Source organism: Triticum dicoccoides, chromosome 2A (genome assembly GCF_002162155.2).
Source record: "Triticum dicoccoides isolate Atlit2015 ecotype Zavitan chromosome 2A, WEW_v2.0, whole genome shotgun sequence".
Classification (NCBI taxonomy): Eukaryota; Viridiplantae; Streptophyta; class Magnoliopsida; order Poales; family Poaceae; genus Triticum; species Triticum dicoccoides.
Window position 1 is genome coordinate 731658628 of NC_041382.1, and position 8456 is coordinate 731667083.

Consider the following 8456-nt stretch of genomic DNA (forward strand, 5'->3'; position numbering starts at 1 on the left):
AGCAAACTAATCATCCAATACAGAGGAACTGGCCGGCAACACAGGCATAGAGGACTGGCTTGCAACATTGCTGTTAGGCAAGGATGGAGAAGGAAACAGAGACCTTGCAACTGGGCGACGAGCTGAATCCACGTTCAAGTTAGTAGAGACAGATTCAGAATCCCCAATCACGACAGCCCAAGACTTCTTAGGAATATAAACCGGCTGAAATTGAGGTAGGCTGACCAGGCGAGGGACCTCCGTGGCAGTACCAAACTGGAGCATGGAGTCAAAAGCCCTTTTCCAAATCATTTCTGGAGGGAGAATGGGCCCATAAACCAGTCGAGCCATACCAATCACAATGTCTGCATGTTGAATAACGGGCGGCTGGTAAGGAACAACGGCAAGAGCATTGTCCTCCGGAGGCAGATCTTCCTCCACTTGGGGCACAATCACATCATGCAGATGATCATGTAGAGGATCAACAATCAGAATATCTTCAACAGCATCCACCTGCTCAACAGAGTCCGAAGCAACATGCTCATCAATGACCATAGACTCCTAATCCTGAGCAACAGGGCCAGCTTCGTGAGCATCAACAAGATCATCAGCTTGCCAGCCCCAACCCGCATGATTGTGCTGCTCATCCATAGGCGGTGGGGGCAAGGGGACATCGTTCCAACCCAGAGCTGGAAAAGGTGGCAGAGCAAATAAGTGGGGATCTTGAACAAACTCCCCAGGCAGAGGGTGAGCATTGCCATTGAGGGGCATCGGATCTTTGTCCTGCGGCACCTGCTCAGTGAAATTAGCTCCAAGAATATAACATGGAGCAGTCCAAGAAACCTTAGCGCCTCCCCAAGCAGCATAATCCGAGAAAACCACATCATGGGGGACAAGTATATCCTCAGGAAAAGACGCAAAAACCACAGAGCGGACAAGATACGGATCATCACTAATCCAATGATGGAACTTTCCAAACGTGTTGACCGCAGCACTAAGATTTTCAGTGTTTCGAAGGTCAAGGGGGACCCTTAAAAACATTAAGCAACCCTCTCTAAAGCCCTGAACTCCACGGAACCCTTCAGCATGGTCATGCTTCATGAAACGAACAAATCTATCATTACCAAGATCTTGCGGCGACAGCTGAATCAAGGCAAAGCGCTCGCCCGCATCTCTGACCTCAAACAAACCAACCCCAGAGATCCAAGATTGAGCAAAGCGGACATGAAACCCCAACTGATTAACAAGATTAACAACTTCCTGACGAACCTGACCAATTTGACCATGGGGCAGAGCTGGCATGACTTCAGCAATCATAAAGGACTCATGACGGCGCACAATCGGCGACGCAGGGGTGACGAAGGTCCGAGGAAGACGATGCTCGCCACCATCGATGATGTGATGCCCCACCGGGACATAGCGATCTGGGTCCAGCTCAAAAACTGCCATTGGCGAAGCACTAGGCTGCGGCAATGAATGCAGAGGAAGCTCAGGCGGTGGAGGCGGTGTTTTCGGTGGTGAGGTAGAGGGCGTGCAGGGTTTAGGCGATGATCATGGTGATGTGACCAGGGGGCAGGCTATTGGTGGAGTCAGAGCGCGCCGTTCGGGGCAGGAAGGCAAGACCGAAATAGGGGGACTCTTCTGTTTCCAAACCAACCCATTTTCAATAGCAATCCTCTCGCAATCCCTCCTGGAGTGGCCCACAACCCCACAAGCCACACAGAGAGCAGAACTAGGGCAACTCACTGATAAATGGCCCTTGACAGAGCAAATCTGACATGTCACAATTTGGTCCACCATGTCATCGACCATGGCATTAAAATTCTCATTAGCTTCCTGTGAAGATGGAATACGAAACCCGGATAGAGAATCCTGCCTACCAAAACACGGGGGCGGAAGACGCGTCGGAGATGGGCCAGAAAAATCCTCAGATTGCGGGCTGCATGCCTCTTCAGGGCCCACAGAAGAGTGGGCCAAAGTAGACTGTGACGAGAGAGCCACCAGCCCAGGCCAGAGACTGGGGAGCCCAAAGCCTCAAGATTTGAAGCACCGGAAATCCCTCCCGAAGTTCTAGGGGAAGCAACAGAAGGAGGTGATCGCTTCGGAATGGACGCCACTGTTTCGAACGTGATGGAGGGAGAGGCCACCGTCCACTAGAGTTCCACCGGCGGCGGAGGATGAATGACAACACGCTCATGATCAGAGAGAGGGTACCCAGCAATTGGAGCCACTTCAATACATTCTTGGGTAGCAGGATAACGATAACCGCGACAGGCCTCATAATTTTGAAACATAGCAAATGACAGCTTCTTCCTGACTGAATTAGCCGAACGAATGGCAGACTTAGAGGGAGGTTTATGCATAGCAATCATACCAAGGGCAGCCCTACGCTTGGAGGGACTAACCAAAATCCATTCAGCATCGCACTCCTTTTTCCAAATCTTAAACTCACGCCACCAATTAGGACCCCCTTTTCCCCAGAGATGAAAGCAACATTTGAATTGTGGGCATGAAAAGGATCTGAGATTGACAACATGAAACCCAACAGAATGGCATGAGACCGTAAAAGAGAAGACCTTATCCTTGAGAAGTTGAACAGAAAGATCAATCGCTGAACCCCCAGTTGCAGCCTCTAGGGCCGCAGCCACAGAATCAATATCATGCCGAAAAGCATGCCTACTAAAAGAGACAACTAGAATGGAAGGACGAGAACCCTCCATCGGATGAATGGAAAGACCAGAGGACCAAAAAACCTCATCAGCGAAAGCCAAACCTTTAGAGAAATCCAGATCTAGAGTGGAGCCCCCATGAGATCCCATTGAGATGGGGGTCAAGATGGAGAGGAGATCACACCACGTTGAATGGGTGGAGAAAGGCTTGAATCCACCGGAGAACCACAGAGATCCTAGGGGAAAACCCTAGAGTCGCCATAGAGAGGTGGAGTCGCCATACTTCAGCACTTGGACCAGCAGAAGGGTTGAGATTCCAATCATCACCCCAAAACAGAGAAGTTTGATACTTGATGATTGTTTTGAGATATGGAGATAGTGATATAAAAGTTGTGCTAGTTGGGTAGTTGTGAATTTGAGGAATACTTGTGTTGAAGTTTGCAAGTCCCGTAGCATGCACGTATGGTAAACGTTGTGTGACAAATTTGAAACATGAGGTGCTATTTGATTTTCTTTCTTATGAGTGGCGGTCGGGGACGAGCGATGGTCTTTTCCTACCAATCTATCCCCCTAGGAGCATGCGCGTAATACTTGGTTTTTTATGACTTGTAGATTTTTGCAATAAGTATATGAGTTCTTTATGACTAATGTTGAGTCCATGGATTATACGCACTCTTACCCTTCCATCATTGCTAGCCTCCTCCGTACCGTGCATTGCCCTTTCTCACATTGAGAGTTGGTGCAAACTTCACCGGTGCATCCAAAACCCGTGATATGATACACTCTTTCACACATAAACCTCCTTATATCTTCCTCAAAACAACCACCATACCTACCTATTATGGCATTTCCATAGCCATTCCGAGATATATTGCCATGCAACTTTCCACCCTTCCGTTTATTATTACACGCATCATCATTGTCATATTGCTTTGCATGATCATGTAATTGACATCGTATTTGTGGCAAAGCCACCATTCATAATTTTTCATACATGTCGCTCTTGATTCATCGCAATCCCGGTACACCGCAGGAGGCATTCATATAGAGTCATATCTTGTTCTAGTATCGAGTTGTAATCTTTGAGTTGTAAATAAATAGAAGTGTGATGATCATCATTAATAGAGCATTGTCCCAGAATAAAGAGAAAGGCCAAAAAAGGAAAGGCCAAATAAAAAAAGAAAGGCAAAAAAGCCAAATAAAAAAATACAAAAGGGACAATGCTACTATCCTTTTTTCCACACTTGTGCTTCAAAGTAGCACCGTGATCTTCATGATAGAGAGTCTCTTTTTTTGTCACTTTCATATACTAGTAGGAATTTTTCATTATAGAACTTGGCTTGTATATTCCAACAATGGGCTTCCTCAAATGCCCTAGGTCTTCGTGAGCAAGCAAGTTGGATGCACAACCACTTAGTTTCTTTTGTTGAGCTTTCATACATTTATAGCTCTAGTGCATTCGTTGCATGGCAATCCTTACTCCTTGCATTGACATCAATTGATGGGCATCTCCCTTGACCATTGATTAGTCACGTCGATGTGAGACTTTCTCCTTTTTGTCTTCTCCACATAACCCCCTCGTTATATTCTATTCCACCCTTAGTGCTATATCCATGGCTCATGCTCATGTATTGCGTGAAAGTTGAAAAAAGTTTGAGATTACTAAAGTATGAAACAATTGCTTGGCTTGTCATCGGGGTTATGCATTCTTGTGAGACGAAAATGGAGCATGACCAAACTATATGATTTTGTAGGGATGAACTTTCTTTGGCCATGTTATTCTGAGAAGACATGATTGGTTAGTTAGTATGCTTGAAGTATTATTATTTTTATGTCAATATATTAAACTTTTGTCTTGAATATTATAGATCTGAATATTCTTGCTACAATAAAGAGAAATACATGATGAATATGTTAGGTAGCATCCCACATCAAAAATTCTGTTTTTATCATTTACCTACTCGAGGACGAGCATGAATTAAGCTTGGGGATGCTGATACGTCTCCAACGTATCTATAATTTTTTATTGTTCCATGCTATTATATTATCAACCTTGGATGTTTTATATGCATTTATATACTATTTTATATGATTTTTGGGACTAACCTATTAACCTAGAGCCCAGTGCCAGTTATCAAACGGAGTCCAATTGACCTGAAACTTCACAGAACTTATTTTTGGACCAGAAGAAGCCCACAGAGTATCGGAGATGGACCAGGAGAGTCTCGGGCTGCCCACGAGGGTGGGGGCGCGCCCACCCCCCTGGGCGCGCCCCCCTGCCTCGTGGACAGCCCGGAGGTCCACCGATGTACTTCTTCCTCCCATATATACCCATATACCCTAAAAACTTCGGAGAGCACAAGAGATCGGGAGTTCTGCTGCCAGAAGCCTCCGTAGCCACCGAAAACCAATCTAGACCCGTTCTGGCACCCTGCCGGAGGGGGAATCCCTCTCCGGTGGCCATCTTCATCATCCCGGTGCTCTCCATGACGAGGAGGGAGTAGTTCTCCCTCGGGGCTGAGGGTATGTACCAGTAGCTATGTGTTTGATCTCTCTCTCTCTCGTGTTCTTGAGGTGATACGATCTTGATGTATCGCGATCTTTGCTATTATAGTTGGATCTTATGATGTTTCTCCCCCTCTACTCTCTTGTAATGGATTGAGTTTTCCCTTTGAAGTTATCTTATCGGATTGAATCTTTAAGGATTTGAGAACACTTGATGTATGTCTTGCGTGGGATACCCGTGGTGACAATGGTGTATTCTATTGATTCACTTGATGTATGTTTTGGTGATCAACTTGCGGGTTCCGTGACCTTGGGAATCTATGCATAGGGGTTGGCACACATTTTCGTCTTGACTCTCCGGTAGAAACTTTGGGGCACTCTTTGAGGTTCTATGTGTTGGTTGAATAGATGAATTTGAGATTGTGTGATGCATATCATATAATCATGCCCACGAATACTTGAGGTGACATTGGAGTATCTAGGTGACATTAGGGTTTTGGTTGATTTGTGTCTTAAGGTGTTATTCTAGTACGAACTCTAGGGCTGTTTGTGACACTTATAGGAATAGCCCAACGGATTGATTGGAAAGAATAACTTTGAGGTGGTTTCGTACCCTACCATAATCTCTTCGTTTGTTCTCTGCTATTAGTGACTTTGGAGTGACTCTTTGTTGCATGTTGAGAGATAGTTATGTGATCCAATTATGTTATTATTGTTGAGGGAACTTGCACTAGTGAAAGTATGAACCCTAGGCCTTGTTTCAACGTATTGCAATACCGTTTATGCTCACTTTTACCATTAGTTACCTTGTTGTTTTTATATTTTTTCAGATTACAAAAACTATTATCTACTATCCATATTGCACTTGTATCACCATCTCTTCGCCGAACTAGTGCACCTATACAATTTACCATTGTATTGGGTGTGTTGGGGACACAAGAGACTCTTTGTTATTTGGTTGCAGGGTTGCTTAAGAGAGACCATCTTCATCCTACGCCTCCTACGGATTGATAAACCTTAGGTCATCCACTTGAGGGAAATTTGCTACTGTCCTACAAACCTCTGCACTTGGAGGCCCAACAACGTCTACAAGAAGAAGGTTGTGTAGTAGACATCACTGATCGGCCTAAATTGGGTTACCTTTTCCGGTGTGTTAACCTTTGGAATCATAACGATCGCAGTATCGTTCCAACCAGCTGGTATAGTACACGTATTGATGGCTTGTAGGACCTCCTCAACTAGATCATCCCCTAACATAGGCCAAAATCTTTTATAGAAGATAGCATGAAGTCCATCTGGTCCTGTAGCTTTTAAGTCCCCAATCTCAAACAGCGCCTTACGAACATCTTCAGCAGTATAAGGGGCAAGAAGAGCATTGTTCATTTCAGTCGCCACTCTCCTACGAACTAGGGACAAAACCTCTTGATTTGGATGTTGGACTTCTGACATGAAGAACTTTGAAAAATAATCAGTAATGTTATTCTTCAGCTCCTTACCTTCTCTCCAAATCCCAGAATCATCTAAAAGTTTCTTTATATTATTTCTCTTTTTCCTGTGTGTGGCTGTGTTATGGAAAAACGACGTATTATGATCCCCGTGCATCAACCAGTTTGCACTACCTCTTTGTAGCCAGAAAATTTCCTCTTGGTCCAATAGGTTCTCAATTACCACAATAATCTCCTTCTGTCGGCAGCGTGATTATGTGTTCAAGGGACCACGCCTCAGTCTCTCTAACTATTTTTTTAATTTATTAATTCTCCACTTCGGGCCCTTGAGAGTTACACGATCCCAAGCGTGCAAATCGGCATGCACGACTCTCATTTGATCAACTAGTGAAGGGACAATACCTGCTAACTTTGCTTTTTCCCAAGAAGCCTTAACAATTTCAGTGACAATCTCTTCCTTTAACCACCTAGCTTCAAATTGCTTCACGCGCCCCTCTGGTCGTCTGAAAATATTGTCATCCAAATAATCCATGTCCAAGACCAGCGACCGATGATCAGAATGAACATGTTCTTCATTAATCACCGCGGCACGAGGAAATTTATGTGCCCACCCCACATTGCAAACTGCCCGATCAAGACACTCTCGAATTTCACCTCTACTCCAAGTAAAAGGATCGCCCATGTAACCTAAGTCCTCCAGCCCACAGTCCATAAGGCATTCACGAAAATCCCCCATCATTCCATTTGGTCTCGCATTACCGCCCTCTTTTTCCGAGGAATATAAAATTTCATTAAAATCCCCCAAAACCACCCAAGGGTGGTCGCCCTTCCTATGTAAATTCCGAATATCATCCCAAGATAAATGACGTTCGTTCCAGTTCGGATGACCATAAAAGCTCGTGAATCGCCACTGTACACATCCTCATACATAAACAAAACATCAATAAAATAAGATGATACATAGTTCAACTCGATTTTATTCGACTTATGATAAAACATTACAAGGCCATCGGCCCGACCATCACTTTCCACTATAAACATAGAATCAAAATTTAAAACACGACGTAGCTCATCGGCATTACATTTATTCAAATGAGACTCGGAAAGAAAAATTAAATCTGCCCTTGTGCGCCCCTGTAGGCCCAAGAGCTCGCGAACTACCGTGTGGGAGAGCATACCATGGCAGTTCCATCCTAAGATTTTCATTTGGCACGGCGGACCTCCTCCTCGGAGGCCGCCGATGCGCCATTTTCGCCCTTCTCTTCTCCAACCGATTCCACCACTTACTGTTCATACTCCTCTGCATATGCCCCCCCCCCTATCTTTTATTTCATGGATATGCCCCTCATATCTCACCAACCATATTTACTAGTAGAACGCCCGTGCGCTGCCACGGGCTACACGGGCTACAATATATACAAGTATAAATGAAACAAACAAATGATTATGTAATCTTCAAGATCGAACTTCTTTTTCCCTCATAAGTCCTAGCGTGTTTGGACATCAAACGAGTGCCCAACGGGCTTCCCCAAATCCAACCATTCAGACAGCCTGGGCTCCCTCAAATCCTGCCCATATATGGGGGGGGGGGGACAAATACGACTTTCCGGACTATTTTCACGTTATCTTCAACACAAGGTCCCACAACAACCTCATCCCATGACACACCCTTCATTTTTTCTACCGGACCCTCCCATTCCCGCTCAGTTTCCTGCCATAGCGGGACATTTCTCTCTAGAGCCCTCTTTAAAATTGGACGACACTCGCCTTCTCACCTTTAAAAATGGTGTTCTCTCTCTCCTTCACACCATACTTCCCCACAAAACGCCAAGGAGGAGTCCCCCGCCAACTCTCTGGC